Source organism: Anthonomus grandis, chromosome 8 (genome assembly GCF_022605725.1).
Source record: "Anthonomus grandis grandis chromosome 8, icAntGran1.3, whole genome shotgun sequence".
NCBI classification, from domain to species: Eukaryota; Metazoa; Arthropoda; class Insecta; order Coleoptera; family Curculionidae; genus Anthonomus; species Anthonomus grandis.
Genome location: NC_065553.1, coordinates 4399433 through 4410680, shown reverse-complemented (window position 1 = coordinate 4410680; position 11248 = coordinate 4399433). Strand labels below are relative to the sequence as shown.

Sequence of the window (11248 nt, the reverse complement as noted above, 5' to 3'; positions counted from 1 at the left end):
AATTGACAAACTACATTTCATATTCTTAAAATTTATTTTATCAAAATGCTGGAAGAGGAATTTTATTATAATCGTCACCTAAAACCAGTCATTTTAAATTATCTACATCTCTGTTTTTAAACATTTGGCATAGTCTTGTTGGCTGCTAGTCTTGGCAGACTAGTAGTGGGACTGTGTTATATGGAATTTTACTGATTGATTCAATTCCACGAGTCCCAAACTCTATGCTCGAAAAATCGCTTGATACGTCGAGACGTAGGTATTTGTTGCTAAAGTAAAATAAGGATATATTTTTCATGGCCTCGGCCTTGAACCCTCTGGAAGGTTCTTGTGGCATAAAAACCTAGTGCTCCAATAAATTTTATTACTTGGAATTGCCACAGGGTTATTTCCTTATTCGATGTGGGGCAAAATAACATTTAATAAAAATGTGCCATTTCTTTGTTGATTCTAAATAGCTGTTTAAGTCGTGTGTCCTCCATAGAGAAAGAAACACTTTCTTCTCTCATCTAGCGTCCCTCCCAATATGTTACCTACATTTATGGACAACATATCGACAAAGTCGCATAAACTGGAAGAAAAATACAATATAAAAATAAGCGCGGCAAATAATTTTCAATATACAAGCAAGGTTTACTCTCTATACAAGCAAAAACAATTGTAAAAATAATAAAGTAGGTATAGCAAGTAATTCCTTATTACCTACCTAAAGTATATGATCCGAAAGAGCCTAAATTAATTAATACAGATAGTATAGCCAATAATAAAAAATGTTTAATTAGTTTTAAAAGAAAACAGATAGAAACTAAAAATATAAATCCGGGAACTCAAAACATCTATGAAAGTCAACGCGAAGATAAATAAAGATATATTTTACTTTTTTGGTGTTGGTATAATATCTAAAGAATTATCAAAATAAAAGTGAAATATTCCTGGAAATCACCAAATTCCTAGTTAAATATCAGAATGTACCCGAACGGTTGTTGACTGTCACACAAAGTACAAACCTACGCCACTGCAGCCAAAAAATATTAATAGCGACTATTGAAAGCAGGGGTTGATCTCCACTTGGATCCAGTACGGGCGTTCCTAATGATACAATTTTTTTAAGTACTCAGCGCGGATATCAATTTTTTGATAACACGCTTCATAGAGCAATGGTAACAAAACTGAAAAGCGGCACCCTTATAAAATTCAACTACTTCAAGAGCTACTAGATGGACCAGATCGCAAAAACGAGTTTTGCCAGAGCATGACCAAAAGAACTTATAATAATCCTAGACTAGTGTAACAGATTTTCAGATGAAGCAACTTTTTCTTTGAATGGATAAGTAAATAGGCATAATTTTAGATACTGGATTAGAGACAGTCTGAAAATCTGTATGGCTTACAGACAGTCATTCTCAGAATTATGAAAAGGTGAGTTTATGGGCAAATTATAACAATGATGAATGAATTTATGGCTTATTAATAACAGAGTAATAAAACTTTACTTCTTTGAAGGAACTTTGACGGGACAGCGTTACCTTATTCCATTGAACTACTTTCTTTGCGGTTATGTCAAAAATGATTGTACAAAGACAACACACATGGCTTGATATTCTCAATGTTATTCGCACTCGTAATTTAATTGGGAATATTTCTCCAGATACAGTTGAAAATGTGCAGCAAGAATTTATCTTGCGTCTGGGAGATTGCAGAGCTGTTAATGACGGTTACTTTCAGCATTTAATAAGTCTTTCTGACTAGTGACAATTTATGTTGCATTATAATTTTTATTTAAGAAAAATTATTTAGCGAACACTTGAAGATAGGTATACATAAAACATGTCCAAAATTTTTCGGAGAATCCAATAAAGCAAAAATATACAGAAGGTTCCATTAAAGAAAAAAAAATCTGTTACACTTTTTTGCAATTTATTTACATTTGATGTCAAAATATGCAAAAATAAAATTGACAGGATTTTTCAAAAAAATAATCTTCCACTCTTTTATTGATTTTTTCCGTTATTAAATCACAACCCTGTATGTTAATCTCTGTACATGTTAATCACTGTACTTCGTATCTTCTAAAAGTAAAATTAAATAAACCACGTCGAGTTGAAGTTATTAATTTCAAATGCCCTTCAGTATGTGTATACGTTGCGTTGCTGAGGATTTTAACACCTCGCGAGGTACTTGAGAAAACGCTACAATATTGTCAATAATAAAATTGTATGCTGGTCGTCCGAGTGCTAATCAAATAAGGAAATATTAAGATGGGTAGTACCACGAACCGGGACGGCCATTTTGTCTTCTGTTGTTTGTATTTTCTGTTAGTAACCCTCACGGTAGGTGGGTATATGCGTGCATGTGCATTGGAATAAGTAAACAATATTATTTCAGTAGGTATACTTATTTATACACCTCTCTTACTTAATATATTTAAATATATACATATTTGGAAGTGCGCGTTTTTCCTGTAATTTATCCGATTATATAAGACAAACATAAATCAGCCTTGGTGATGCCTTAGACTATGATGGCAATTTCAGTACCTATTGAACTTTTAGACCTTTACATCATATTTCATTTCTTTATTACTGCCTGTATTCCATGGAAATTGTGTTTCTCTGACATTTTGATTTTGGCTATTGAAGATTTTTTTATTTTGTATCTCAATGTCTTCTAGGCATCTAATTTTTAGCGTCATAAAAGTTATTTTTGTCCAGGTTTTTTGAACTTTTTTATTAATATTTAAATGACATACATTAAATGAAAATAATTTTTAGTCATTTAAAGTAATTTTCCATTTTATCAAACCATTTAAAATTTAATAACTACAAAAAGTAATTTTTAAGGTAAAATGAAAATCCTGCAGTCTCACTCCACTTATTTATTAAACATTTAGTTATTTAAAATTCCTTACATGTTTTGGACACAGTGGTGTCCATCATCAGGAGATAAAAGGTTTAAAATTGGTACTGGCTATACGCCCCAGCGGCCCCAGGGTTTGATTCCATGTCAAAAACCCTCCTCTATTTATTGTTATTGTTTTTTTTTATTTTATTATTTTTAATTTTATTTATTTACATTCTGTTGTTGACAAGGACCGAACGAAAAAGTATTTTTTGTTCTATATGTTTAGAGGTTTTTTTCTGTTCCAGGCCTTTAGCTGTAAAAGAAAATTATTTTAGTTAATTATTTTATTGACCGAGTGACCTAATGGAGGAACCGCCACTGGCAAAGACATATCAGGTGCGGCCCATTTTAATATATTATGCACCCGATTATAATATTGCTCCGAAAGTAAGTGAGATACAGAAAAATGGTTGAGACCAAAATTGTTCAGGACAGAGAGGCACACGTATCTGTGGAGGTTATTTTGACCTTAAGGTCGTTTTTCAAAGTCAATTTAAGGTCAGAGTAATTTTTTTAAACAAGAACCTCTATTTTTTGTAGCGCATTCTAAGAGAGTGGGAAAATCTATGTTTAAAATGATATTTTAAACTTTATTATCCTAACCTTGAAAAGGTCAAATCCAGATCAAATAATAAATAGCTGCTTTCTAGGCAATTTTTGCCTAGAAAGAGGCCGGGTTAACGGGCCTGCAAACTCACCCGATATGACCTTTCCGGATTTTTATTTGTGGGTTATTTGAAGAATGTGACCTTGAAAAATAACAAAGTTAAACTGAATCTTGCTTACTTTCGGAGTAATTTGGGTGCATATATTAAAATATCCCATACTGTATAATAATACAGAAATTAACACTTAAAAAGAATATGTAGAGCATTATTTCAGAAATGGCCTAGGACATTCTCGGGGTAACCCAAGAAAACCCAGTATCATAAAAATGTTCTTATGATCTATATGGTCCTAGAATATTAAGTCATTACTTCTACTTATAACAAAATGACAGCCTTTCAAAATCTAATTTTTCGCATTTTTTTTTTGTTTACTACACCTGTTCAGGTGTAATTTGTTTCTATAGATGTGTTGTTTGTGAAGTTTGCATTTTTTGTCAATGTCGAAAAATAAGGAAAAAAAACAAGAAAGAGTTACAAACACCAACACACCTACAACCAAACTACACCTGAACAGGTTTTTTGAAAGGCTGCCATTTTGCTACGGGTTGAAGTAATGACTTAACTAATATTTTAGGACCATAAAGCATTAAGTGGGGAGAGGCAATAAAAAGCCGCACTATACCTGTCAATAAGAAGAAACTTCAATACATGTTAAAATCACTATTATAAAAAAATTTGATCAGGACTTAAAGAGCAACCGTACGTAGCTCTTTTGGAGGCATATGGCAAATATGAAGAATTAATGGTGAGCTCTCTAGAACTATACGCATCTTTTTGAATCTGTTTACTCTCGTTAAAAATTCGCCTATGAACAATGATAATATTTGCGATACCTCGCAGTTTTTCAATGGGATTAACTGATATTTTTTCTGCTTTTTTTCATCTCCGGCCAAAACCTTCATTTGGGGCTCCCATTTTGGAAAAAATACCCACATTAACCCTATTTTTAAGTCAGGCATAGAGGTACATATACAAAGTCAACACTTCTGCACGCAAAAATCCTTGATAATATAATAAAAAATAATCCCTGGTGTCTGCTCAGCATTCCAGTTCCTGTGTAAGAATGGTAATCACAGATCAGCATGGAATTTTCTCGCCACCACCACTACTTGCCATCATCTATAGAATCCGGCTTTCAAGTAGACAATATTTATACTAACTATTCGAAAGCTTTCGATATAGTGAATCATTTCTTCTTTCTGGGGAAACTAATACATTTGGGGATTAAAGGACCAACTGTGAATTGAATTGGAAGTTTTTTAATTGCTAAATTTTAATGGGTTACTTATTGTTCAAAGAATTCAGAGTTTACTCTGGAGAGCCTCAAGTGCCACACTGGGGTTTAATACTTAGTAAACTCTTCACCAGTGATGTTGGCCGTAGTTTGTCCTCTATACATCTAATTTTTGAAGATATTTTAAAGGTTTTAGGTACATAAAATCTATTGAGGATGCTTTTCAACTGCAGAAGAATGTGGATCAGATTACAAAATGGTGAAACCTATATGGGTTTTTTAAATATCTCTAAATGTTCTGGATCGACCTTTTCTGAAAGTAATAATATACTAGTATAACTATATAAATGCAATTGGTAACAATTGGTAACACGGATTTCATACAGTAAGGTAGCAAATATTTTTCTTCTGAAATTATGAAACTTTTGTATTAAATATAGATAGTGAGAAGGTGGAAAATAAGTTTTTTAAATATTACTCTTGCAAGTTGCATTTGAATATTTCTGAGTTGACCTATCAGAGGTGTCATCAACTGAATGGATATACAGGATCAATAGTCTCTTTTGTGCGAACTGAACTGAAAGAAATAAAAAGCGGTTATATAGCAATAGAGAACTGAAATCTTTCAGTGTACGTTCATGATTATATCTTAAAGATAAAGATTCTAACACTAAGTAAATTACCAATTTGACAAAAAAAATCCCACGCGAACAATATAAATCACCAGTACATACCACTTAAGAACAATTTCGTGGGCTTTTACCGTTTCCTCATAATGACAAAACTAATATACTAATCCTCGCGACTGACCAGACCTCACTCCTACAAACATATGTTACCAGTTCGTATCAGACATCTCTAAATAACTGCATAATACGCCTGCATTTATATACCCATTAAACAGACTTATACGTATAGTTGCATGTGACTCGCCCCTTTTTTTAAATACTGGTCTCGGATGGTATACGAGGGGTACATTAAAATTTTACCACCCATAGGATTCTTTAATAATTAGAACTTTAGTGCTATCCTTTAAGGTAAGCTCTTGACTTATGTCTCTAAACTACGCCCAAAAGTGTTCTAAATTAAAAAATGAAATTCCACTTTACAAAGTTTTAAATTAAAAATTATACTTGAAACTATAAACATGCCGTATAGGAGACATGTTGGAAATAAACTATTAAGCTGTGGATAAGCTAATGGAATAGGTGAAATGAGTCCTGTTGCTCTTATGACCACCGGGATAACCCTTGTCTTCATGCCCCATATTCTTTCTAGTTCTATCTCTAGCTTTTTGTATTTAAGCCTCTTTCGCTATTCTCTTTCAGCATAAGATCTGGTTTTATGGTGATCTTATTGGTACCAAGTACAGGGTAAGGTTTATTTGTGTTGTGTTCTTATGTTTGTGCTGTAAACGCTCTTATACCGAGAATATGCTAGAATTCTACTTGACTGTTCGTGATTATGAAGTTGATATTTTGGGAAGAATTATTTTTATTTATATTGGTTTTTGTGTTTAAAATATTGAATCTTAGCTTATTATATTTATATATTTTTATGAGCTGATGGTTACTGTTCTGGTTTTTCACTCTATCTCGTTAAAACTGTTCTTTAAAGACAGTTTGCAAAAAGAAATCACTTGCAGCTACACGTGTCTTGAACACCACCTCTAGCTCTACTGGATTTTTAATAATGATTGTTTTATTGAACTCCAAGATTGCCAAAGCCATGTCAACAATGTTATTGTTTACACCTTGCCTAAGCAAAATAAAGACTTGGACAGTGTAAATACTCTCTTAAAGTCATTTTTCGAAGGCAAGAAGAAGCAAATCTTGTTATTCGTTTCAGAACCAAACTAAAAGAAATATTTACATAGGTCTAGATCTGACCATGCTACTGGCCGAAGCGGAGGATACAGTAAGAGCTGAATTTAGTCAAAGTTCCTAAAATTATCCAAAAAATCTAAATAAGCCAAATTCTACTAAAAGTTTTTTGGTATATTACCAGAACACTCAAGGCTCCAGCTAAGTTGAATGCTACAAAATAACTCATCAGGTTATCAATATGGCATAATTGTATTTAGAGAAACTTGATTGCATAGCGGCATATATGATGCAGAACTGGGCCTCACTGACTTTAATATCTACCACCAGGACCATTCAAGCAATAGTCAGTGTCTTCAAGAGAAGGGAAGGAGTCTAAATTGCTATACACAAATCAATATCTAGTTCCATATTTTTGTCTCAGTTAGATCTGTTAATTTGAATACTATCATAAGAGCTGTATATATCCCATCCATTTTGTCAGCACAATTTTACATAGCTTCTTCTGAAATATTGGATCCACTGGCTCTTCATATACCGGATTCTACCCTACATTTTATGAGCGATTTCAATTTGACTCATGGTATTTGGGAAAAAAGCAACTTTAGCTCCACAGTAACAACTAATAAAGCACGACCTGAAGAAGTGTTAAGTGTACAAGTTATGTCAAATACATGTAATTTCCGTAACTTATTTCAACTTATGTTTTACCTAACCTCACACAAAAGCCTTCTCCATTTGGTATTAACACGAGACCCCTCAAAAGATGTCCAACAAGCAGACTATTTTTTAGTTTCCCCAGTTGTTCACCCATCGCTATATATTAAGTTAAATAGTTACTTCGTAGAGGCGGAAGAACGTCTCGGGTTTAATGGATTCTACAGGGATTTTAAGTCTGCCAATTTTCACGAGATTGCAATGGTTTTAGGTCAGTTTGACTGGGATTTGTTACTTTTGAATAAGCCTCTCAAAACAATGCTAAATATTTTTGTCCCCACTCATGAATTATCTGCATTCGATATCCATATTCCTGACCTTTCCATTAAAATATCAGATATATTTGCTAAACTCTCATACTTGAATATTAACAAGGATCCTGGGCCGGTGTACCTACTTTATTCATAAAAAAATGTAGCGTTAATCTCTCCAGACCTTTATATCACATCTTCAATCTCTCCCTTCAAACTGGAGTATTCTCGGACTACTGAAAAGAGAGTTTCCTAAAACCTATTCATAAGTCAGGCGAAAAAACCAGTGCTACCAGCCATCGTCCCATCTTGAAATATTCGAAAGCTTAATATATGACTTCATCAACCCCTTCTTGAACCTCTACTAATTTATCAGCAGGTTGGCTTTAGACCATGCAAATCTACGGAGCTGAACTCTCTTACTCAGGTGAATTTTTTCTTGGATGCCTTAGAGAAGGGATATCAAGTGGATCAAAAGACAACAACACAAAGTCTCTCTTAGGAGCGAAACACGTGTCACCACTTTGACTCATAAAATAAAATTTTCGAGACCGAGACTTTGTGTTGTTGTCTTTTGATTTATTTATGTCAAGGTCTCTTTAAGAATATGGACGACCTCTTTCGATATCAAGTAGATACAATATACACTGATTTCTCCAAGGCTTTCGATAGGGTACCCCACAATAATTTGTTGAATAAACTAAAAATGATTGGTATTGATGAACCTTTATTGTCCTGGTTTAAAAGCTGCTTGTCTGATCGTAGACTGATGTTAAAATTAGTACTTTTCTTTCTAAAACTATTCAGGGTCCATCTGAAGTGCCCTAAGGCTCTCATTTCGGGCCACTTCTTTTTAATATTTTCATTAATGATATAGATGTATTTGATAAAATGCTTCACTATCTGCCTATTTTTGTTAGTTGCTGATGATGAAATTGAGTTGTACTCGTATAATCGAATCCCTTGATGATTGTGACAAATTACAATAGGATCTAAATAACTTAGTAGTTTGGTGCGAAAGAAATAGCATAGAACTGAATCCCGCTAAATGTATAATTATGACTTTTTCTCGTTCTAGAAATACTATTGATTTTGACTACAAAATAGGTCCCTTGACGAGATCTTTTTTTTTAAGTCATTTTCGATACAAACTTTCTCATTGCTTAGATAGTGTTATCAATAAGGCTTTCCGGATGCTTGGTTTTCTTGTACTCAAAACTTCACAAGTACTGTCGGTTTAAAAACATTGTACTGTGGCCTGGTCCGTTCTAATCTGGAGTATGCGTCCTGTGTATGGTCTCCTTTCTCTTGGGTTGATGCTCTTCAACTAGTTGAACACAAATTTTTAAAACAAATAGCATATAAATTGGATATCTTGGATAATTGCAATGACGGTAATTATGGCTACTTAATATGCTAAATATAGCTCCATCAAAGTCAAAGTCAAAAAAAGCTTTATTATCATAAGATATGGACAAAGCTAATATAAATTATCGTCGTACAAAAGCTTAATTTTACAGAAATAGCACTACTTACAAACTATAAAAGTAGACTTAGCACACACCTGCATTAGATATAATTAAAAGATATAAAATAACTAAACAAACAAAACATGAAATTAAAATATAATAATAATAATAATAATAAGCCTTTTTATTTAAATCCAAAAAACAAATACATACCTACATACATAGTTTATCATACATAGAAAATAATGGCGAAGTCTAGCCCTAGGGCTACTCCTACTCAACCATTAAAAATAGATAATATAAAAGAATAAAGATATAAAAAGGGGTATATTGCCGGAATTAAATGCTCAAGTTCCTTGCACAGGTAAAGGGAAGAGGGCGTGCAGCAAACTCAGAATAAAAATACACTGCACCACATTGGTGCAATAAAACATGATTTTTCAACTTCAAGACCTTGATGAGATTCAACATATTTAGTTATATTTGCGCTTGAAAGAGGAAAGAACGAAATTTAAATTTGAATTTATTAATATTTAGAATTTTAAAGTGGTTAGGAAGTTGGTGTTGGAGCTTAATAGCATTAAATGTAAATGACATTTTAAATAGCGCAGTTTTAAATTTGGTCATAGTAAGTGATTCTTTGCTTCTTACATTTAAATCATGAACTTTGTGTCTTGGAATAAATTTACTCTTGAGTTTTTTTATAGAAGAGGTCTTAGAAGTGCCGGTGATAATTTTATAAACAAAATTAGAGTAGCTTTTTTAATTTAAAATTAAGTAAGTGTCTCTGAATAAAAATTAATTTTAGGGCCAAAAAGGCCTTTTTGTTCAACTGTTTGACATGTTCGCTAAAACGAAGATCTTCGTCCAAATGTAAACCTAAATTTCTCGCGAAAGCTACGAAAGGAAGTATAGTATATAATGAGGTAAAATATAATATAAAAAAACATAAATATAAGTAGGTATATAAACAGTGCACGTAACATATTATCCGACAATTGCAACTAGAACTTACTAAAATGTTCAAAAACTTAAAATAAAGAATAGTAAGAACATTAAAAACCGTCACAATAAAATTCATTTAAACTATAATAGGTTCTACCAAGCTAGCAATCTTCTAACTTTATTTCTAAACATTTTGAGAAAAGGGACGGCGGACAAGTTATTTGGTCTATTAATTGTAGATCTTCATGTTCTCGTAAATAATTGACCTTTTTACCAATTTTGAACGAGTTATGGGTAACTGTAATTTTGAGGCATTTCTAGTCATATGAGTGACATTGTTAGGCTGAAACCTGTGTCAAAATTTATGGATCATTGTCGCGGTTTCGAGAATAATTAATCCATAAGGAGTTAAAATGCTTTGGTTTTTAAACAAGGGCTTACAGTGTTCCCTACTGGCTGCGCCGGAAATGTAACGTATAGGTATGAACACCAAAAGTCATATCAAAAAGGCCATATCTCAACCTTGACTCTATTAAGGCATAATACACTTATTTTGCCATTACACATCCTAACTCAATGGCTGTAATTCTAACAGCGAAACATCCGGATGAGACCTTCTTTGAAAGATTTATAATATGAGGTTTAAAACTCAATTCAGTATCAACCATAACTCCTAAAAATTTAGTCTCAGGCCTAGATGCAATAGAAATATTATGAAGAGTGGGGAGCTCTACCTGACACTTGAACAACAAAATATTTGTTTTGGAGAAGTTTAGCAATGGAAGGTTGGAAACACACCCACCAGGACTTTGCTTTTGAAGATCTGTGAGAATAGCTTCTTTAAGGTTTAGTAGGTCGGAGCAATGCCATAAAATTGTGCATAAAGTGAACTTTCCAATTATATCAAGAGATGTAATATCATTTATAAAAAGTAAAAATAGTATGGGGCCCAAAACTGACCCCTGAGGAACACCCCGATTATTTTCTGATACATCAGATGTGGAAGATCCAATCAAAACCTTTTGGCTATTGCGAGTCAAATACGACTCAAGCCAAGAATGCGACACCCCTCTAAAGCCATAATGGTGGAGTTCTTGCATCAAAATGTGATGATTTACACAGTCAAAAGCTTTTGAGAGGTCACAGAAAGCCGCTGCATTCACTCCACCACTATTAATGCTTGAATATAATCTCTTTAAATACTGAAAAATGGCGTCGTTTGTACAAAGCTGTTCTCGGA

The 11248-nt window shown here is 33.1% G+C and overlaps 1 protein-coding gene and 1 long non-coding RNA gene across 2 annotated transcripts in view; one reads left to right on the top strand and one right to left on the bottom strand.

Annotated features, from left to right (window-relative positions):
* Window positions 1-2860: 2860 nt before the first annotated feature.
* LOC126739218 (uncharacterized) lies at window positions 2861-5655 on the bottom strand. Its single transcript, XR_007661573.1, has 2 exons — window positions 5538-5655; window positions 2861-3154 (listed from the first exon to the last, which is right to left on the bottom strand). It is a non-coding gene; the product is annotated as an uncharacterized LOC126739218 (long non-coding RNA).
* Window positions 4176-11248, top strand: part of LOC126739217 (meteorin-like protein) — a 72398-nt gene continuing 65325 nt past the window's right edge. The window contains exon 1 of the mRNA XM_050444796.1: window positions 4176-4314. The gene's annotated coding sequence lies outside the window, so the exon portion shown is untranslated. The remainder of the gene's footprint in view (window positions 4315-11248) is intronic.